The sequence below is a fragment of the Castor canadensis genome, chromosome 2 (assembly GCF_047511655.1).
Source record: "Castor canadensis chromosome 2, mCasCan1.hap1v2, whole genome shotgun sequence".
Lineage (NCBI taxonomy): Eukaryota > Metazoa > Chordata > Mammalia > Rodentia > Castoridae > Castor > Castor canadensis.
In genome coordinates, this window is record NC_133387.1 from 176,631,674 (window position 1) to 176,655,527 (window position 23,854).

Genomic DNA, 23,854 nt, shown 5'->3' on the forward strand with positions numbered 1-23,854 from the left:
CACATAAACACGGGTAGTGAAGTCTGCAGCAGGGTGTCAGCCTACCCAGGGCTTCCCATAGGCTCCTGGCCAGTGACCAGGCTCAGGCAGGCACAGCAGCCTTTGGGTGAAGCCATCATGGAGCAGTGCAAAGGCAGCAAGGCCTCCTCTGCTCCTGGATCTGTGTAGAGCCTGCTGGGTCTGTGTAGAGCCTCTCCTGTCCATCTTCCTGAAAAACTCACCCTCTGGACATGCAACAATTTTGAGTAGATGCCCAGAAAAATCTCAGTTCCAGAGGCCTGGAAAGTGTGAACTACACCCTGGGCTGTGACAGGCACTTTGCACCACCTGGACTGTAGGTTGCCAGGGCAGGTTACACTTGTGGAAAAGCAGCACCTGCACCTGGAGGCAGAGGGGCCAATAGTGTCCACCCATCCAGAGAATGAGTTCCACACAGTCAGCATCTCAAGTCCTTTGTTCAAAGAAATGGGAATTGATGGTCTCCTGCCCCAGTCCCCAACAGGAAGGTCAAAGCCCATGAGGGTACTTCAGGGAGGATCACACCATGGGAATGGATGAGTGTCTTAGAGGCCCTGGGTCCAAAGCTAGACCAAAGGCCACCTCTCTGGATGACAGCCTGAAGGGCTCTGAGAAAGCTGAGGCCTGCAGTTCCTAGTTAGTCCCCACATGCAGCAGTCTTGCCTTCTGTCCTTCCTGCACTGCCACATGACAAGGGCCCAGGGCTCTCACTCTATCAGGGCATGGCCAGGCATACGTGATGCTGTATCAGGGAGTCTGAGTTGTCAACTGCAGTCTTGGCAGGGACCTGTTTTCTCCCTCTTCCCAACAGGGCTATATGACAGGAAGAGGATCTTCCATGGAGGGGTCACAGCTCACCCATGCTTGAGACTGCACACAGGTTTGAGAGCATGTCACAACTGAGCAGATGTGAGTGTTGTTGGCTGGGACACTTAGGGCAAGAGGCCCTGACTCCCTGAAGGTCAGAGTCAACAGCAGATCTAGCTGCACTCCTTTCCTGCTGTGGCTCCTTCTTCCCTTCTTACTGTCCTCTGCAGCCTCCCATCTTCATTCACCCAGTCTAATTGCACAAAACCCTGCACACCCTGGGCTTGGTTGACTGTGGGCTCTGCTGGTCTTGGCTCCTTGTGGTGAGACAGAGCCACTCTGGGGCACTAGTGGAGTCTTGGACAAATCTAGGCTGGGCTTTGTTGTCCTACTTGACCTCAAGGATGGACTGGTTGGTCTGCATAATGGCCACAATGAACCTGTCAATGTAGTCCTGAAGGTGGAAGTTGATCTCTTCCTGCTTCTGAATTGCTTCCATGAGCTTGTCATGAGAAACAGAGCTGACCTCTGCAGCCAGAGACTTGGAGAAGACCTTGGGGAAGAGGCTCTTGGTGCCCTGGATACTGAAGGTGATGATCTGCCCATTCAGTTCATCATTCTGCTTATTCAAGTTGCAGTGGTCCTGATCCAGCTTGCTCTCCAGGGCACAGCTGTTGAACTCCTTCAAGCCCAAGTTACCTGCGACCCTGCCTCTATTCCACCTCCAGTCTGAGGAGGTGCAAGTGCTCCAGCTGCTCGTGGAGGTCCTCAATAGGCTACTGGGTTGCCTCCTTGTCCCTTTGGAACTGATGTTGTTTATGGCTCAGCCTGTCACTTTATTTTCCTGCTCTTCATTGAGCCCCAGCATCAACTCTTCAACCTCATCCAGCAACTTCTGCTTCTCCTTCTCCAGGTGCTTGATGTTGGCCTTCAGACATTGTGTGCAGGACTGTAGCTCTCTATTCTCCTTATCCAGCTGCTGCAGTCTGGCCTGCAGGTTCTCAATCCCAACGTTCTTCTCATGCTCTATCTTGCACAAGAGCTCCTTCTGCTTCTTGGCTTCCTCCAGGACCATCTCCTGGGCACTTAGCTCCTGCTCCTTCAGTTGCTCCTTCAGGGGGTTGGCTCTGTGCACCATCTGGAGGGTCTCCTGACTCAGCCTGCCATACTGCTCCCTGGAGGCCATGCTGTCCTTCTCCAGCTGTGACACTCACCTCTCCAGGAAGATGACTTTGTCATCAATTTCCTCTTCCTGGCCTTCCACAGGCTCGGAGAAAGGGTCTTCCAGAGCCTCCATGGTCAGGGCCCCTGAGTTGTGCAGGAACCTTACCACCTTCCTGCTGGAGCACTGCTTGGCTGGACCAGGGGTGAGAAAAGAGTGGTCATTACAGTCCTGCTCCCCATTACAGAAGGTCTCTGGGGTCAGTTCCACTTCACTGCCTTCACTACAATCCTTAAAATGTTCCTCACTGCCAATCACCATGATGACAATTTCACTGTGAGGAGGAGATCTTTTAGCAAGCATTAGCAGTGCACCATAGTCAAGCTCCTTCACGATGTCCAGGCACTCAGAGGGCACAGCTGATCCAACTGCACTGTCAGCATCCCCCTCAGGCTGCAGGTCAGGGTGCACAAGGATGCTGGTGTCCTCCCCTATGAAGGTCTCACACTCACTGTAGGTGCTCTTGGAGCCCATGTATGCACTGTCTGTCACCTCGATGGCCTCATAGGTGACTAACTCATCAAACTATACAGCACAGGCAAGGAGTCCTCATCCTGGGCAGGTGCTACACTGTATAGCTGGCTGTCAGGATCTTCATTTCTGTGGCCATGATCCCTTGCTGGAAGTCTTCACAACTAATCACACAGAGCCCACTGGGATACAAGTACTGAATGAAGTCCTCACCTGGTCTGATCTTGGGCCATGACAAACTGGATGAAGTCCTATATGCAGACAAAGCTGTCCCCATCCGGGTCTAGAGCATCAAACATGGCTCGGAGACATGAGCCAATCCTACTGGCCTGCCTTGCTGGGCAGCATCAGTGCTGGGCTCAGGTCCAAGGGTGGCCCAGCCTCCTTGGGCTCGCCCGTGGGCGCTCTCCAGGCACACTCTAGTTAGTGCCCTGGGAACAGGCCACGCACAAGGTCGCAAGCCTCGGGTACTTCGGGCCAGCAGCAAAGCTCCTTGGGCTCCTGGGGCCAGCTGCACCGTGAGTCTGACTCTTCCGGACAGCAGGACAAGGAATGAACTTCCTTGGGGTCCAGGGGCAGCTTCATCTTGCTTTGGGCTCTTCTGGCTGTTAGCGCGGCGCATTGGACTCCTCAGGCTGCAGGAGCCAGCTGCACCGCGGGTCGGGCTCCTCTGTCCAGCTCCACTGTGCTTCTGGCTTCTTGGCCTCTGGGGTCTTCCAGCCAGCGGCGCAGTGCATCAGGCTCCTGGAGCCCTGCGATCCCACGTGGGCTTTGGGCGCGGTTCTTTGAGGCCTGCGGGACAAGATGGCAGGCCGAGCTCCACACCCCAGCGCCAGCCAAGCTAGGGGTGCAGCGGGCGGCAAGATCAGCAGACAATGGCGCTCAGGAAGAGGCGGCGGGCGTGTGCGGGGCGCCCGGGCTGCTCCTGCAGGATCTCAGGCCCATTCCGCCCTTGCCCATCTTCCTCACAGCGCCTCAGTGACCCCCAGCCCGGCGGCGCGGCAGGCATGGGGCAGAGGATGAGGCAAGAGAACCGGTGTTGATCCCATCCAATTAATTCTTAAAACGAATTTATCCTCCTCTGAAAACTGTTTTCCTCTGTCCCACTTGAATGGTTATTGACCAAGGTACTGCACTCCGAGGACACAGGTTTGAGGTGGACTTGTCAACCTCCTTGGTCCCAGATCATTATTCTTCCTACATGCACCTGGGTGACTTTCCACATGTCCTCTCTACTGTGAGCTTTTGACGTCTTTGTCACTCCCGTGAAATTCTTAGGTATACCACAGACTTTCACTCCATTCCTAAGTCTGCAAACATGAGAGACTCCAGAACCCTTGTAGACAGTTGATCCAACATCCTAAAGCAAACTTCTTACCTTCGGCTCTATTCTACTTCAACCCCACTCCAAGTTGTGAGGATCTTGTTGTAATGCAGAATTATTCCATTTAACCTGAAAGAAAATCTTTATATTCTAAGATTCCTTTCACTTGAACTTTAACCTTATGCTGACAAATTAGTCCTGATTCCTCCATTTTTTTCTGTATATCTCTTTCTTTCCATCTTCAATATATTCTCTATTCACAGTATGTGTCAGGTCTGACACTTTTGCACACTCTTACCAAGCTCTTAAATCAATATCTCTAATTTGTGTTCATCACATTCATCTGACAAAAATCCAAAGACTGAAATTAAACCAACCCTGTGTTTGATCATTGTTATGGAAAAGCTGCTAAATTCTGCTGACATGAATCACAGGCAGAAGTTCTCTTTAGTAGACTGGTCCTAGTAAAAGTGAAGGTACCCGGAACTAAACTGAGCCCTGGGTACTCCTTGACAAATGATTTTGTTTCTCTCTGGACATTCCACTTTCCCAGAGTCCCCAGTGGCTCTTTCTAATCTTCACATTTTCCTCAAATCCTTTCTTGTACCACTCCCAGTCTCAGGCCATTGCATTCATCAGTTGTGCGTGTTCATGAACCATCTAATCCTGACACAGATCAATACCTTTCAGATTTAAAATGTTTTATTATTCAATGTTCATATGCACTTTTTACATTTTGGTATTTCTTTGTTTTCTCCACTCCCCATATTAAATCTCTCTGCCAATGGGACAAATTCTATTTCCTTGAGACAAAAATGTCTAGCACTAGCCAGAAATCCTAGATGTGGGAAGACAAGGAAAATAGTACAACTTAATAACATTACACATTTTCTTTTCTTTTTCCTGATTTTCTTTCTATATTTTTATTTGCATATATTAATTATAGAAAGGAGTTTCACTGTGATCTTTCCATATATGCATATAACACACTTTGATCAAATCCCTCCTCACATTTTACTTTTGATAATATGCTCAGTTAATTAGGACACCTTATTTTACATGAGTATGAATGGGGTAAAACTCACCACTTCCCTCTCCACTTGGCACTAGACACAAGGAACCACACATTGTTTTCATTGGAATATCCCTGATGGCCAGGGGCCCCTGATCTGACTGGTTGAGCTCCTTGTTTATAATAATGAAAACAGTGAATGAGCTCATGACTCCAGACTCAATGCTAATACTGAACACATCTTCTTTATCATTTTTCTGGGGTTTCTTCTGGGCCCAAGTCTTTTTACCGGATAAAGGACTTTATAGCAAGATGGTGAATGGTGAAACTGAAAAAAAACAAAATTAACAAAAATCCTGATATCAACAGAAAAACTACCACATGCCAGTTAATGGGGCTCTTAAATGTTCAGGCTAGAAAAGAAAAAGTGAGAGGAAAGAAGTTAAGGCTTGAGTAGGTTAGAAAGAAACAGTGTTTATAGGAAAAATGAATGCAGAGTCAAGAAAATTAATGCACCCCTAAAGATGACAGTTTGTTCTGGGGAAATCATAGGGCATACAGACAAGGAAGCAAATCCTAGTTCAGACTGATGTCTTTTACCACAGATTGTAGGGAATGCTTCAGGGACCTAAGAGTCTAATGAAGGAAAGAGAACAGAACTATAAGCAAATATGAATGACAATGATAGCTACTATTAACTGAATGTTTATTATGTATAAGTGGCTCTGTGTCATAATACATGTTATGCCTAATTATTAATCTTATATAGGGAGCTGACCACTAGTTTTTGTATTTTATATACAATAAAGCTAAATCTGAGAGATTTAAAAACAAAATTTGAGGAAAGGATATATTTGGGACATCCCTGGTGAAGGGGATTAGAAAAGAAATGGCACTGACTGGGAAAGAAGAGCTTAGAAATATAACCAGAGATGTCTTCGTTTGCATACTAATAAAATGGAAAATCAATTTGCTTCCTGTTCTAAGCTGTTAGATCTGTCATGCATGCATTTTCTTTCTCTTTTCATTTGTATTATTTCATGGAGGATGAGCTCTAGTACCAGAAGTGGTCCTGAAGCAGAGACCTAGAGTCTCAATTGTCACAGCCAAAGCTGTTAGTTTCTCAGTCTGCTCTTAAATACAAAAGCTACAATCTCTTTTAGCATCTCATTTCTGGACTTCCAGTTCTTCCAGACAAATTTCATTCTTCACCTACTACACCAGATCCCTTTGCTATAATGCAAAAAGTGGCCCCACTAAAATATATATCCCAAGCCAAGGGGACAAGGGAAGATATTCCAATAAGGTAGGTTTCTGATTTCACAGTAGTGTCCTCACCTTGTCTCTTACTTGGTCTGAATTTTCCACCATTGAACAAATTGACTCTCCCTCACCTTGAACTCCATCTTGTTCTTGCCTGTGATAATTCTGAAGTGCCCCTTGATACCTTGGCAATGCCTTTTATTAAGCTGGTGGAGGCACCTTCTCCAATACTGAGTATAAAACATCTGCAATTATAAAAAGGAGTTTAGAGAATTGCTTATGACTAGAATTATCAAATTAACAAAGAACAGTGAACGAAACATGAAGGTAGTCTTTCTGACAAAGAGTTTCATGGTACCATTGATTGAGCATAGTCTAGATTTTAAGAGACACAATAAATATCTTAAATTAGTGATACAACTTGATAAAAAGAAGTCTTATGCTTCCTTTTGTAGAAGAAGATCAGGAGCCCAGAATATTTCAGAAAATCTGCCCATGATCATATTCTTACTCAGTGGCAGAGACGACATTGGATCAGTGCTCAGTCTGACCACAAAATTCCTCCCCAAAATATCAATGAAAAGACAGAAATTATCACCAGTGTCAGTGTCTGCTTGATACTATCCTTACACTGTCCTTACCCTGAAAGGCTGTTTTCAGGATGGAGAAGTCTGTCTAGTGCTCTCCTAACTTGAAAGTCCTCACACTGCTCAAGTACATGTGCACCAACTAGCTTCTCAAGCACAAATTCCTTTTCCAAATAGAACTGTCTGTTCAGAGATAATTTGTCAGTAATATTCAAGCATTTTCAGAAAGTAAGATAGAAACAGATTTCATTATAAATTCTTACACTGAAATCTTGGCTCAGGTATCATTGTCTTTTGATTTGGGACAGTGCAACTCATCATCCCCATGTCTAGTGACATCAGCATTATGATTAATGCACTGTACTTGTAAGGACAAAGTCCAGAATTTAATTGCAGTGTCCTAAAAGGAGTCATTCTCCCTAAAGAACAAAGTCTGCCAGCATCTTGACACAAAATTTTAAAAAAATTTCCAACATGTCTTTCAACTATAGCCTATGCTTTAAAATACTTGTATGTATATTTTGAAAAGTTTTTTTTATGTATAAAACAAAAAATGAAAAAATTTTATTGATGGCTGATTATATGCCTAGAACTCACTAAAGTGCTTCATGTGGATGATAAATAATAATTATAAGAATAACAGAATTTTATATCAACTTATGTTTATATCAAGTGCAATTCCTGATGGTTTATGGAGCTTTATTCATTTATCTCTCACAATAAGCCTACAAGATAAATATTATGAGTGTCAGCATTTTCAAGTTAAGATACAAAGTCTTAGGGTGGTTAGTTGATTTTTTCCAATCATCTAGCAAGCAAAAAAATTAGAACTTATATCTCTAACTTCTTAATATGTCATGACTTTAGTTTCTGTTTTAAAACAAAACCTCCTATGTTAGTTTGGTTCACACAATGCTAAAGTGACATTTTCTTAGCTAGAGAGAACTAGAAAAGCTATATACAGACCTTTAACAATTTTTTTGAAAAGAGAAAGGACAACAAGACAATTTTCTATTAAGACAATAAGAATGTATAAACTGAGACCTTGGGAGAGAGGGCAGCCAAAAGCAATTTGCTTGGCATCTGGTGACCATTTCCTCTTTGAAGCAAAGTATTAAGCACAAAATAGATGACTGTATGGCTAAGTCATTTCACAGATATGAGGGATGAAAGCCGTGATCTCTACTTTTGAAAAGCAGATGTCTATGACAACCTCTCATGTTTCTTGATAGACTCTTGTATGAGTACACTCAAGAGGAAGAAGTGAATTAGAAATGTACCAGCCATCACAATGATTGAATTTCATCAGATACTAATTGGATGGTGACTATCAGCTTGTATTCAGTCACCATCAGAAGCAAAGAGTAAGACCTCTCTGGGGGAAGAGGAAGAAAAAGAGAGAAAGAAAGTCAAAGAATTTCTATGTTCCATATAAAATATCAAATAACTAACAGGAATATAAGATGTCCCTTGTAGGTAAAAGCTTTGTGACAGGACCTTTAGACAGGTGACTGTATGTTATATAACTAGGCATATGTCCCTGGCCTCACTGGAAACAAAGAGGCTGACATTGATGTCTCAGGACCTAAGAAGGACATTGATGTTCTTAATGTAAATTTTAAAGGCCTCACCCTAACATGGGATCCTCTTCTCACATCCTCATGATGTACTGTTATGGCTGCCATAGTAGGCAATGCCTGCCTGCTGATTACTTGCTACAATCTATATTGTTGCTGTGGCCTATAGGTACATTGTCCTCCTCTCTTGCTGAGGGAACTTGCAGAAAATCATTTGTATAGATTGAATGGAGATTACCTTAATTGGGGTGGATTGTAAGGTAAGTAATTATAAAGCTAATTGCCTGTACTACTAGGAAATTGTGTAAGATTCCTGTGAATAATCTAGGCTTAAAAAGGAAATAAACAATAATTAGGAAGTACACTTAAGTATAGCTCAATGAAAAATTATGAATCCAAATTTAGGTTTAGGCTATGGATATGTTAAAAAGCACACTGGAAACAAAAGAGAAGTCTGAAAATTGTCTACCTAAGTATGCATCTCAAGTTGTTAGAAAAAAAAGTGAATAAATCCAAGGACCTAAGGGGAAAAAAAGGATAAGGATAGCAGTAGATATTAACAAAAAAAAATCATACAACAGTGAAATCCAAAAACATGTCTTTTTTAAAGGTTAGTAAAATCAAAAAAGCTTTGAGATAAAGGAAAGAAATATAATAAGCACAAATAATGGATGAAGATGTAATATCACTATAGATTCTACCACATTTTATGACTTTTCAAGGCAGTTTTAAATATAATTTAATTTTAGAAAATTTGAAAATTTAGGTGACTTATCCAAACTCCTATTAAAAGTAGAATACATAAAAATAGGAGTGGTTAAAAAACTCCCCCCAACACACACATAATTAACTAGGTCCAGAGAGCCTACTTTCTACTTCTAGCAAGCAGTGAAGGAAGAAAATCTTTCAAAGAATAAGATAAAGGGCAATTTTTCCAGCTCACTTAATGATGCCAGTATAAACCTGATATGATAGTATAAGGAAATTCATGACATTATTTTTTATGAAAACATATTTATTAGCCAACCAAATCTAAAAATAAAGGACAGGTTTTAATACATCACAACAAATTTAGATTTATTATGAAGATTCAAGGTTGTTCTGTTTTAACAATATCATTGTAATTCACACGTTAAAGAATAAAGTGTAAGAAGCTGGCATGATGACATATCCCTGCAATCCTAGCACTCAGGAGGTTGAGGTTAAAGGATCATTAATTAGTTCAAGGCCACCCAACAGATGATGCACAGTACACATTCTTCTCAGGAGCTCATGAACTTTTTCCAAAGAGGCATTTAGGACATGAGGAAAATCTCAACAAACATAAAAAAATTGAAATAAACCCTTTTATTTTTATCAAAACAGAATAAAATAAAAGCAGATATCAATTGGAGAAGAAATTAAAGAAATGTAGAAACACATGAAAAGTGAACCATTAGGTCATTGAAGAAATAAGGGGGAAATTAAAGAAATTCTACTGGTGTAGTGGCTCAATTGGTACAGTGCCTGCCTAGCAAGTGTGAGGACCTGAATTCAAACCCCAGTACCCAGTACTGAAAATTCTTAGAAGCAAATGAAAAGTAACCCAAAATTTATTTGTGGGATATAAGAAAGTGGTTTTAAGCTACAAATGCCTATAATAAAGCATTAGAGAGATGTCAAATAAATAATCTAACAATGTACCTCAAGGTCATAGAAAAACAAGGCCCATTCAAACCCAAATTCATATAAGCATTAAATATAAAGATCAGAGCAGAAATGAACAAAATGTAAACTAAAAACAATACAAAAGGTTAATGAAATAATTGGTTCTTTCAAACTATAAACAATATTGAAAAACCTTAGCCATATTAACCAAAAGAAAGAAGACATATATAAACAAAATCAGACTTGAAGAAAGTCAACATTACAACAGATACTATTGAAATACATTGGACCACTAAGGAATATTTTGAAGACTTGAATTCCAATAATTTGGAACACATAGAAGAAATGGATAAATTTCTAGGCATATATAACCTAACAAAATTGAACAATGAACTTAAACAAATAAATAATAAGTAAAGAAATTGAAATACTAATAAAAACTTCCCAGAAAGAAATGCCCGGACCTGATGGGTAACTGTTGAATTCTATAAGACATTTAAAGAACTAATGCCAGCACTCCTCAAAATATTCCACAAAACACAAAGGGAAGAAACACTTCCAATCCCATTCTATGGAGCCAGTATTATCTTGTTATCAAAAACTGTATAAGACCATAAGGATAAAAAGAAAACTATAGGCCCAATTCCCTTGAAGAACAGAGATGAAAAGTCCTAAATAAAAATACTTGAAAATAAAATGCAACAACACGTTGATCTTACACCATGATCAAGTTGGTTTCCATCCAGGAATGCAAGGATGATTCAATGTATGCAAATCAATAGACGTAATACAGTAGATACACTGAAGCAAGGACAAGAACCCCATAATCATCTCACAGATGCAGAAACAGTCTGGAGAAACTTAATCTCCTTTCACAATAAAAGCCCTGAAGAAACTAGGAATAAAACATTCATTTCTGAACACTTTATACACGATAGATGACAGACCTATAGACCTATATATCAAATGGAGAAAAACTTAAAGCACTTCCTTTAAAAGCAGCAAGGAGAAAATTGTGTCTCCTATACCACCCTTTTATTCAATGTGGTGCTTCGGTTACTAGTCAGAGCAATAAGATAAGAGAAGGAAGTAAAAAGACATTCAAATAGGGAAGAAGCCAAATTATCCCTGTTTGCAGATGATTTGATTCTATATTTAAAAGGCTCTAAAGACTCTATGAGAAAACTCTTAGATTTGATAAACACTTAAAGCAAAGTGGCAGGATATTAAATCAACTCACAAAAATCAGTAGCTTTCCTTTACACTGAGAATGAACTCACTGAAAAATAAGTCAAGAAAGCAATTCCATTCACAATACCTTTAAAAAAATACCATAGCATAAATATAACCAAAGATGCTAAAGAACTTTATAATGAAAACTCTAATATGTTAAAAACAGAAATAGTAGAAGACATTAGATGATGGAAAGACCTCCCATGTTCATGCATTGGCAGAACCAACATTGTTTAAAAAACAATATCAATGAAAGTGGTGCACACATTCAATACAATTCTCACTAAAATTCTAATGACCTTCACATAAATTGGAAAAAACATCATGATATTTATTGGGAGACACAAAAAGACCCTGAATAGCTAATGCTATCCTGAAGAAGAAGAATGCTAGTGGTATCACAAAATCTGACTTCAAACTTCACTAGAGAGTAATAGTAATATAAACAGCTTAGTGCTGACACAAAATCAGACAAGGAGACCAATGGAATAGAATAGAAGACCGAGAAATTAGTCCAAGTAGGTACAGCTGTCTAATTTTTGACAAAGACATAAAAAATACACATTGGAAAAAAAGAGAGCTTCTTTACCAAATGGTGTCAAGATAACTGTATATCCACATAAAGAAGACTGAAACCAGATCCCTGTCTCTAACAATGTACACAAATCAACTCAAAATGGACCAAATATATTAATGTAAGACCTTAAAATCTGATACTATTAGAGAAAAACATCGGGGAAACACTTGGAAATATAGACAAAGACAAAGATATTCTGAATAGGATTCTAATAGCTCAAAACATAAGACTCAAAGAGTTGACAAATGGGTTGTATCAAATCAAAAAACTTCTGCACAACCAAAGAAAGTAAATATATTTCATCCAACTTCTGCACAGCAGCCCCTGGAACTTTCTCCAAAATTGATTATATCTTAGGGCACAAAGCAAGCCTCAGCAAATATAAGAAAATAGAAATAATCCCATGTGTTCTACTTGATCACAATGCATTAAAACTAGAGCTGAACAACAAAAACAACAGCAGAAAACATGCAAACAATTGGAAGCTGAACAACACATTGCTCAATGATCAGTGGACCATTGATGAAATGAAAGAGGAAATTAAAAGTTTCCTGGAAGTTAATGAAGATGAAAATGTGACCTACCCGAACCTATGGACACAGCAAAGGCAGTCCTAAGAAGAAAGTTTATAGCCATGAGTACATATATTCAAAGGAAAGAAAGATCTCAAATTAATGACCTAATGCTACATCTCAAACTCCTAGAAAAACAAGAATAAGCAAATCCCAAAACAAGCAAAAGGAGAGAAATAATAAAAATAAGGACCAAAATGAATGACGTAGAAACAAACAAACAAACAAACAAACACACAAAGAATCAACAAAACAAAAACTTGTTTCTTTGAAAAAATAAACAAGATTGACAGACCCCTTGTAAATCTGACTATAATGAGGAGAGAAAAAACCAAAATTAGTTAAATCAGAAATGCAAAAGGGGAGATAACAACAAATGCCAGAAAAATCCAAGAAATCATCAGAGACTACTTTCAGAGCCTTAATTCCAATAAATTTGAAAATATTGAAGAAATGGAAAGAGGAAGACTACAGAACGTGGAGAGATTTCCCATGCTCATGGATTGGTAGAATCAACATAGCAGTAAAAATGGCTACACTACCAAAAGCAATCTACATATTTAATGCAATTCCCATCAAAATACCAATCACATTCATCACAGAGATTGAAAAATCTACCTTAAAGTTCATTTGTAAATACAAGAGACTGAAAATAGCTAAGGCAATACTCAGCAAAAACAGCAATGCTAGAGGTATCACAATACCCGACTACGTTACAAAACAATAGCAATAAAAACAGCATGGTACCAGCACAAAAACAGACATGAAGACCAGTGGAACAGAATGGAGAACTCAGATATGAATCCACATAGCTATGCCCACCTTATTTTTGACAAGGGTGCCAAAAATATACAGTGGAGAAAAGACAGCCTCTTCAAGAAATGTTGCTGGTAAAAGTGGTTAGCTGCCTGCAAAATCTGAAACTAGATCCATGTCTATCACCCTGTACTGGTATTAACTCAAAATGGATCAAGGACCTTAATATCAGACCTGAAACTCTGAAGTTAGTACAGGAAAGAGCTGGGCATACTCTGGAAGTAATAGGTATAGGCAAGGACTGCCTCAACAGAACCCCAGCAGCTCAACAACTAAGAGAAAGGATGGACAAGTGGAAGTATATAAAATTAAAAAGTTTCTTCACAACAAAACAAATGGTCTCTAAACTGAAGAGACCACCCACAGAGTGGGATAAAATACTTGCCAGCTACACATCAGACAAAGGACTGCTAACCAGAATACACAGAGTACACAGGGAGCTCAAAAAACCAAATTCCCCAAAAAGCAATGAACCAATAAAGAAATGGGCAACTGAACTAAACAGAAATTTTTCAAAAGAAAAAATTCAAATGGCCAAAAAACACATGAAAAAATGCTCAGCCTCTCTGGCCATAGAGGAAATGTAAATCAAAACCACACTAAGATTCCACCTCACCCCTGTTAGAATAGCTATCATCAGAAATATCACAACAACAGGTGCTGGCAAGGATTTGGGGAAAAAGGAACCCTTATACACTGCTGGTGGGAATGCATGCTAGTGCAACCACTCTGGAAAACAATATAGAGGCTTCTTAAAAATCTAAACATAGATCTGCCATATGATCCAGCAATCCCACTCCTAGGGATATACCCAAAGGAATGTGACTCAAGTTACTCCAGAGGCACCTGCACACACATGTTTATTGCAACACTATTCACAATAACCATGTTATGGAAATAGCCAAGCTGTCTCACTACTGATGAATGGAATAAGAAAATGTGGTATTTATATATAATGGAAACTTATTCAGCCATTTGCAGGTAAATACATGGAACTGGAGAACATCATCTTCAGTGAAGTTAGCCAGGTTCAGAAGGCCAAAAGCTGCATGCTTTCTTTCATATGTGGAGGAATATAGTTAGTCCTAATACAAATACAAATACAAAAGTTCTTACAAATACAGCAATACTATGAAGAACTAATATTGTAATAACTTTTTTAAGTGTCCCAATGTACCACCACCCAGCACAACTATAAAAAAAAAGAAAAGAAAAAATCAGCCAGCTGATAAAACTAAAAATTTTCAATCATCTGTCTTCTGTAAGCAATGTAAACCCTGCTATCACATGCCAAGGTGACTGGGGTCCAGTCACCACACTTGAAATAATACTCTCTTCATACCTCTGTTTATTGCTGTTTAACTTAACTTCATCAGTTACAGGCAATGTATCACATACTTCTCCATCTGTGAATACATAAACCTGTTTAAGGAAAGAAAACTCTCATTGATCCTCTCTTGTTCCTTGTAAGGTACCAGAATTCACCTTTGAAGAGTCCAACTGTTTCATCACAGAAACTCTGATACATCTTGAAACAGGAGTCAGATCACTCACGTTCCACCCTCACTGGTACCATATTGTCATGAGTCTGTTCAGATCCCTGAGAATTTTAAGCCACTCCCCACACTTGCTTCATCTAAGGGTTTTGTAACATCTCACTGAAGAATTTTCATTGTCTGCCTCATTAAGGAATTAAGGAAGGAGATATTTCTCCAATTCCACAGTGAAAATCAGAAGCACAGACTACGGAACAGAGATTTCACTCTCTGGGGCCCTTCTCTTAGCTCTGTTGCAATTCTTATGGTACTGGGATTTGAACTCAAGGCCTGTTTTGGCTTGGTTATTTTTGTCATATTTATGTCTACATTAGCTCAGATAGCTATCCACCTATTTCCATTTCCTGAATAACTGGTACGACAGTTGCACACCACCATGCCCAGCTTTTATTGGTTGAGGTGGGGTCCACTAACTTTTTACCTGGGATGTCCTTGAACCACAATCTACACCTGCTGAGTAGCTAGGATTATAGTTTGAGTCACTGTGCCCAGCACTGTTGCAGTTCTTACCTGAAGGGTGTGGCCTGGGATGGAAGCTCCCCTATAAATGTTCCAGGGTGATTTCAAAATTTTGGTACCTCCTCAATCTGAAGACATAAATGTAACTCTCTCCACTCCCTTCTTCATTGTTTTCTGACTGTACTTCACATTCTCCCTGAGAGAAAAAGCACCCCTGGTTACATGACGGTAGCTCCATATTCCCCATTCTTATAATTATTCTCATTTAATCTAACTGACATGCTCAATTCCCAGGTCAATGCTGCACTAAACTCTTTAACAATGTGGTCCCATTTTAAAAATGAATCTTTTTGAACTTTTCATGGCCTTTTTAGAAACTTATAGAAAGAATGACTCATAGGAAGATCCAAATGCAAAGATGTTGAAATAACAGCCTACAGGCAAACTCTTTAGCAGCAGAGTTAGTCGTTCCTGAAAGTGAGATTGGATGAGACAGAGTGGGAGGACTCTCAGGGACACACAGACATCAAACCTAACTCTTGAAGCTGTGGCCCATCACCCTGCTTTATGCCATGTTTATTTCCAAGGCTAGCTTTAGAGTGATCACACATGTTGTTGCTTAGATGGAAACAGCCCTATGGCTCCAAATGGACCCTAATTTGCCCCTCAGATTCATATGCACAGAAGAATGTGGCTCATGAAAAGGAAAGAAGCTGGTTTTACCTTGGCAGCCTCTATTCCTACCTGAGCAATACCCTGGCAGCTCAGGTCGTACTGCATACTATAAGAGCAGTCCATGAGGAAGACAAATTCTCCACAGTTCATTGATGTTTCCACTTCTGGAATATCTGGATAGAAACTCACCATTGAAGATGGAGCTCCCATCAAACTACCTACATGGAAAGGACAAAATCAATTGTAGTGAACTTGAGTAGTGAATAGGTCACTACTGAGCTGGGAAAACTCAAATAAAAAATTTTGTGTTTGATCCTCATTGACTATCTGCTCACAAAGAGCTGGAAGTGAGTTATAAACATAAGAGACAGAAGTAGAACAGACAGACATGAAAGAGAAGAAAGAGAGTAGGGGTTAGCAGCAATGAGTAATAATGACAGTAGTGTCTCTGGATGTTAATTTTCTGGAAGCCCAGCAAATGAGTGAGACACATCAGGTGAACATTTTCCAGCATTTGCCAAAACAAACACATAAGCTTATGTGCACAGTTAAACTTTCTTTTCAAGACAAGTCAATGAGAAATTTATCACATGGCTAACTTTTAAGTCTTTAATTCCACCTTTGAAAAAAAATGTTCACACACATAATTCCTTTTTTTTTGTGGCACTGGGGCTTGAACTCAGGGCCTCACACTTGCTAAGCATTACTCTTAGCACTTGAGCCACTGCAGAGACTTTCATGTAGCTCAGGCTGGCCTAGAACTCATTGTATACCCCAGACTGGCATCAAACCATGATCTGCCTGCCTCATCCTCTGAGTGCTGGCATTGTAAGTGTGATCTGCCATTCAGGGTTCGTGTAAATAAATCCTAAACTGACAAATCACAGGAGCATTTATAAGCATTTGTACACACATTGTAATTCCAACTTCTCCAAAGCAGTTACCCACAACCCCCAAAAAAGGGAGACCCTGGGATTCATGTTGAACCTCAAAACCCTTATTCAAATGATGGGGTGAGGGAGATAAGAAACCTGTTGTATGTGGACAATTTGTCATAATTGTGATGTTATTTTAAGGAGGAAGTGAAAATAGATGTGGGAATTGATGCACTGGTACTGAAATTGTAATAAAATGAAAGTTGTAATTTTACAATTCAGAGAATATGATAGAGCACATTAAATTCAATTATCCTATTTTTACAAAGAAGTGATTTCACAATGATTGTTTTAAATTCTGTATAGCCCTGGGATTCAGTATGACTGCTGAATAAAGCTCAGGTTAATCACTTATCCATTGGATAGTCCCCAAATCAACCATCTACTTAAAAAAGTAACACTCCCACAGCAAATATGATAGCATAATAATGAAAAATAATGTTCATACAATTCAGTAATCTTGATGTACAGTGGAAAGGAAGCATTTTTTAATGTTGTAGGTAGATTTCTTTCATGTTGAAAGACAGCTGTTTATACGTGACTGGCACTGTACTAAGTAGTGAGAAAACCCACCATGAGAATGGCAAGTGAGATTACATGTAGGTGTGATGAATTAATTGGTAAAAGTTACTGAATGAAAAGAAATTAATTATCTAAACTTTGTCTTAGCCTAATCACAATTATTACCAGCATACATTTTGTGCTTTAAAAGTTTTCCTAATGCATAAATTATTTTGTAGTGTTGGTCTCCTTGTATAATTTACTTTTCTCTCAATTACCATTCTTTGGTGGTCTTTTCCCAAAATTATTTAAATCTGTAAAAATATGCTATTTTTGTAGCTGCATAATAAGTCATCAAGTAACTGATGTCATAGTGAATTTTGTCCCTTTAAGACATTTTAATTGTTTACTAATACTTGATATTATTGAAATATCAGGAGATATCCAGTCCACATTTTTACTTATATTTAGGTTTATTTCCTTATTAAGAATCAAAAAAATCAAATTAACAAAACACACACTTATTTTGGCACATATACTCAAATGTCTCATCTAAAGATTGATAGCAAAGTTTTGTTTTTTTTTGTTTTTTTTTTGGCGTGGAACAATCTATGAGAGTTCCACATTTACTCTTCTACTTAATCCATGAGAGGTCATTAATTTAGAACTCTTTGATTTCTTTTGAAGGTAAAAATGAAACATGATCATTCTCATTTGCATTTCTGTTAAGGCTGATTATTGGTACATTTGTGTAACAGGTTTTATTTTCCCTTATGAATTATTTGTTCATGTTCTTTTCCCCAATTATTTAATAATCTACTTAATGTCATTAAGTGTAACCATTTTTATATGCTGAAATATAAACTATTTTAGTATTTCATTTCAGTATGTTTTATCTCTTACTAGGAGCGAGAGAAAAGTGACAATATTTGACAGAGAATTGCCTCCTAGGAAGTGACTACAAAGCAAGAAACAATACCTGGCTTCATGTCAGGCATCTCCATCTCCACAGCTACACTGGGGCTGTGCACCTCACTATAGTAAATCAGGAGTTCCATGTCCCAATCAAATTTGTGTCCTTCAGACAAGGAAACCTGAGTGGAGACCAGGAAAGGAGCTATATTACAACTGTCACTGTTTGATTACTGAGTCTAAGGTTAGAGCTGAAGCCTGCAGGCTTCTTCCACAATAAGCATAATCAGGAACAAGAGGAGATAGAAGAGTGTACCTTAAACAGGGTAGGGAAGAAACATGGTACAACTCCCTCTGGGTTAGCAAGGAAAGTGAGAAGGAGCTGGGAAGGGTTGGATGAGTACCAGGTCAAGACCCAAGGAACAGGGGTACTGGAAATAATAATACCTCTTATTGATTACCTGAGCAGAAGTCTTATCATTTCCGTGGTACACAGTAGGATGCAAGGGACAGTTGGATTGGACCTTCTCAATACCATGCTGAAAGTTGATCTTGGCATCCACGCTAAATGTGTAAGGCAAGTCCACCAAAGGAACTGTAGGAGTATCCATATTCAGGAAGCTGTCCCTAGATGGTTCTACAAGATGTTACCTTAGTTCTGTTCTACTTTTCAATGTTTTTTAGCACATCCATAGACCAAAGAGGATTTCCAACATTATGCTACCATCAGTAAGCATTAAAGAGAGACACTCACAAGAGAGACGGTATCTAGGATGCAAGATAGCTTGGAGCACATAGCACAGTACCTCATCTGATTCCAGGGGCAGCTCCTGCACATATCTCAGTGTGAATGCCATCTTTGACCCAGACTGAAGGTTCCTCACATTGCAATGGAGGATATCCACAGATCAGTCATCCTCATCCAAGAAGTAGGCCTGATCGCCCTGGGAGAGGGATATTCATAGTTTCTGTAGACCTAACAAGAACAGAATGAGGGGTTAGAAAGAACTATAACATTAAGTGAAGAGACAAATAGTACAGAAAGAAAGAACTGATGAGGAAGAACAGTGATGGGTCTTTATCAAGTTCACAGCTCCAATTTGAATGACTCTAATTCATCCTCCTCATTCCAAATTATTTTAGACAAATAGCAGTTAGAAGAAGTGGAGGGAAGGTACTTATCATTAGTTCCTTCATCCTTTCCTGCAATTCTACCACAATTTTCTTTCCATCCACTAAGGCCTCAAAGCTATAGATAGCAGGGTCTTCATCTTTGGAGAAAACAAAGACCTCCAAAGGGACTTTCTCCTCATTTCTCATAGTTTTAAGTTGCAGACATGCTAGCCACAAACTCATGGATGGACAAGGTTACAGAAATGCTTTTCAGTGCCACAGGGGCTAGATCAGCAGAAAAATAAACTTTAATAATTGCCATCTCTATCCCAGGAGTTATACTAGGTACCAATGATGCCATGTGGTGATTCAGGGTCATGAGTCAGTCTTACCTGGCTCCTCTTGGCCAGTGAGGAAGCCAGAGGAGCACTCCATGCTGACATAGGGTTTCTGTGGAAAAGACACAGCATGAGCAGAGGGACATAGTCATAGTCACCCATTCAAATATCAGTACGTCTCTCTGGCATCAGAAAACATTCTTACCCTAATACCTGCATAGCACATGCAAATTAATATGTGCAGAGTTCTTAGATGAGGGCCTCACCAATAGCATTCATTTAGTCAATGAAGACAGATATCTGTATTGTTCCTTCTGTTTTAATTATACCATAAGCCTTTGTTGTTAATCACTTTGATCATGATATTCACAGAATCCCAAGCAAGAAGTTGTGTGATCTTCTCATTCCCTTGTGACTTTTCTTTTGGGGCTCAGATTTGAAATATGACACTATTTGTTGTCTCTGTCCAAGATAGTCCAATATTAATAATCTGATCTCTGTTTAAAATGGTCTATTCTAAACATGTCTCGCAGATTTTATCATAATATTGAACATACATTGTACAAAGAGATGCATTTATATATATGTATGCATAATATAACCTATTTATAATTACAGGTTATGATTTACCTGATGATTCTTTTATCTAGAAATTCTTCAGGCGAGCTTTATCCTAGTTATGGGCCCTAATGCATTGGAAACAGCTCTGGACCATTGTGAAGTGTACCCTGCACAGCACAAGCTGAACATAATCACATTCATGTGCCTACTCATATGCCCAGGACTAGATGAGTCCTTGACAACCACAACCTTCCTTATGGAACTATAGATATAGACCAACCCATTTTATTTATGTGATTATTCATATTTTGCTTAAGCAGAGAATAATTTCACTATTTTTATGTGAAATATTTAATGACAAAAAGGACTAAACTTTTGAAAAAGAAATATGTAATTCATTCTTTTAGTTAAATTATATTTATTGGACTTCCAAATTGGCTTTGTATCAGTAAGCAAGACAGATAAAAACTATTGCCCCCAACAGCCCACATTGTAAGAGAAGGAGATATTCAATAAACAAACAACTGTTTATGAAAATATCTAGCAGTGAACAGTGCTTAAAGAAGTTAAAATACTACCATGTGTTGCTTAATCACTGGACCTATTATGAAAAATGTTTTCTTAGGTAATTTCTTCATGGTGAGAACATCAGACAGTGTACTTATAGGGACCCAGGGAGTATATGCCAGTCACTCCACCTGGGTTCTTGTTGCAATCAAGAGACACAGCAATACTACATGTGTAAGGTAGTGCTGGCACAACATGGAAGGAAGAAACTGCCAGTAAATTTCTTATTTTATAAGCAGAAGGAATATGCCCTAAACTAGCAATATAAGTATACTATAGTAAGTACATGAACCAATAACAATGGCTTGTTTTCACTATCAAGAATTATGTACCTTACATAATTGTGAATGGTATACCTACAAATAACTGGCAGTGTAGTAGGTTTATTTATACCACAGACACATGATGCATTGTGCTGTGATGTTATCCTCTTCCCTAGGTAATGGGATTTTTCAGCTCTGTGATACTCTTATGGAACCATTAGAGATGTGTGCCGGTCAGTTACTGACAGAAGCATCCTTATTTGGTATATGACTGTAGTATAACAGAGAACAAATAGAAGCTACTTCAGATTAGATATCTCCAAACAAAATCCTGTCCTTGTGACTTTGTGTTGTTAGTCATTACCCAATATTGGTTCTCACCTTCTTTCCATACTAGCATAAATATTGATCTGTGTTTATTCACAGTAAGGACTTAAACTTGTTTAACCTTGTGACTAGGTTCTGGCTGATTGGACACAACAAAACCAATGAGAGATAAGGAATTATGCAGAATCTGAAAAAAATGACAGACATGGCAGGCCAAATCTCTGAATTTTCAAGAAAGAAAAAGGAATTAATGAGTTGTCTACCAAAGATAGAAAAATTAGGTCTTCAAGAGGGATTTACCAGTTTTTTGATTCTTGATTCCTTGATTATCTTGACTTCTGTGCGCTATTTTGTAACTCTGAAATTCTCTCAGCAGTCAGCATTTAATTGTTCCCTATATCCAGAGGATCCTGCTCCCAGAGTCCAAAAGATATGATTCATGAGGTTCCAGAGGGACCGTGAAACCATTTAAAATCCCACAAAAAGCAGATCATTTCAATTCTACTAACTCTGAGGAAATCACCTTGAGTGATCAGAAAACCATCTCATGGTGAGTATCTTCTTTCTGTGTAATTCTTAATGAAAAATGAGACCACTTGTGGTCTACATCTAGAGAACTTAAAATTCCATGGCTTCTAGGGAAGAGAGATTTTAGGATGCAAAGCCCCACAACCCTATAGAAAATAATGAAGACAAAAGGAGAAAAAAAGTTTTACTTGTTTTGACCATGTAAGTGTTCATAACTGTTTTCCTTGTTTCTCAAGTTTTACTTTTCTCCCTCACTCTAAAGACCTAGGGTAAAGGATTAGTGGTGGAATCACCACTTAGGCTTCCTACTGTCTTGATGTGATGGCTAGGGCCATTCCTTCCATTTAGTCTCTAACACAACCTGCAAGGATGAATTCCTTTATTAGTTTATTTTGTTCATTTCTATTTAATTCATAACCTATCATATACAGAGCATCCCCAAATTGCTTAGGAATAAAAATATGTTGTATGGACTCCTTGATGTGGAGAAAATAATAATATTTATGAGAAAAAGATATGTACAAAACATTGTCATGATTCTCTGAAGAATGAACACATTTTTTCTTAAATGGCTCCTTTTCCTTATCTTTTCTTAAAATGTAATATTTCACAAGTTGTCCTCCAGTCCTATATTTCCTGGCCTTATCTTGACTCCCTTAGTGATCTTGAAAGTTTAAAAGATATGACTTTTATCTTGATGCAGGTAAGTTTCCAAATTTTCTAGCATGGGAATCCCATAATAAATATAATGATAGCATCATCATGTATCTCAAAATCTTTCAATAATATCATCGCATTTCATCTATACAGTAGTTTGGTAAGTTAAGTATTATCTCAGTTAATAAAAAGCAAACATTTAGTGGGTATCTACTATATACCAACTATAATTATAGGCACATCCCACAAGCTTGCAGAGCACAAATACAGGAGTGAATGACACAATACAGATTTGTGGGACACAAATAGACAATGTATAAGAAAAGACAATTCAATCATGAGGTATATACTTTATTATTTTATTCCTCTTTTTCTGTTTTAATTATTAATACTGCATTTTGCTCTCAAAAGAGTCTCATTAGGAATGATAAATTTTGACTGAATAGTGAGGATTGAGGTCACCACTGCCAGGAAAGCTTCCTGCCTCTTTAAAATGAGATGAGAAAAATTAAAAATTAAAGCCACACCATCAAAAATCAAAATCTGAACTTGGAACTAAGACCTTAAATTCAAGTTCTGTTAACTATGGCAATATTTGAATTTCAGTTTGATATTATATGAAAACTATAACTATTTTTATTATGGGTGTGTCTCTAAAATGTTATTTGTATTATCATTCCTATTTCCACATGACTTTCACATGAATGAATTTCTCTGGTAGTGGGTCTAGAAATGGAAATAAGATTTAATGTTTAATATTTTAAAAATAACATGTAAATAACAGTAACAAACAAAAATTATTTCCAGATGGTCAAAAATAAAATCTAAGTCTGCAACAGCATTATTTTCATGTGGTATTTTACAGGATTTTTTCTGGTGAAAATCACCTTTATATTGTTTTAGAACCAATAGCAATGTGACTAATTTGCTCTTGTACACCACTAGCATCATATTCTAACATAATTCATACTGTACAGTGTTTTCAGTGGTTTGGAAACTTACTTACATGTGGGATCTGAGGGATGCAGTAGGCATTTCGGCAATGGCTGCCAATCTTCTCCATCACATGTGTGATTTTTGTACCTCAGCAAAATTCAGCAAATTTCACTGGAGCCCAGGGGTAGTTACTAAACATGTTCCCAAACTATGAGTTACTTAGTGTTAGGTAATGCTCATGGCCATATTAAACCAGTGTATTAAAAAAGTATTTTGTCCTTGCCTAGATTGAAGTAGTAAATAACAGTTACTTAGCCTGCAAATGTCACAGGGCTTCCATGACATTGTCCTGTTTAATTTCCTGATCAACTCTTATGACATATTATTCTTAATTTAGATA

The 23,854-nt window shown here is 38.7% G+C and overlaps 2 pseudogenes; both read right to left on the bottom strand.

The window, feature by feature from the left end:
* Positions 1–1,213: 1,213 nt before the first annotated feature.
* Positions 1,214–2,829, bottom strand: LOC109677230 (rab11 family-interacting protein 3 pseudogene; annotated as a pseudogene).
* A 319-nt stretch (positions 2,830–3,148) lies between these two features.
* Positions 3,149–23,581, bottom strand: LOC141418523 (von Willebrand factor A domain-containing protein 5A-like; annotated as a pseudogene).
* Between the last annotated feature and the right edge of the window lie 273 nt (positions 23,582–23,854).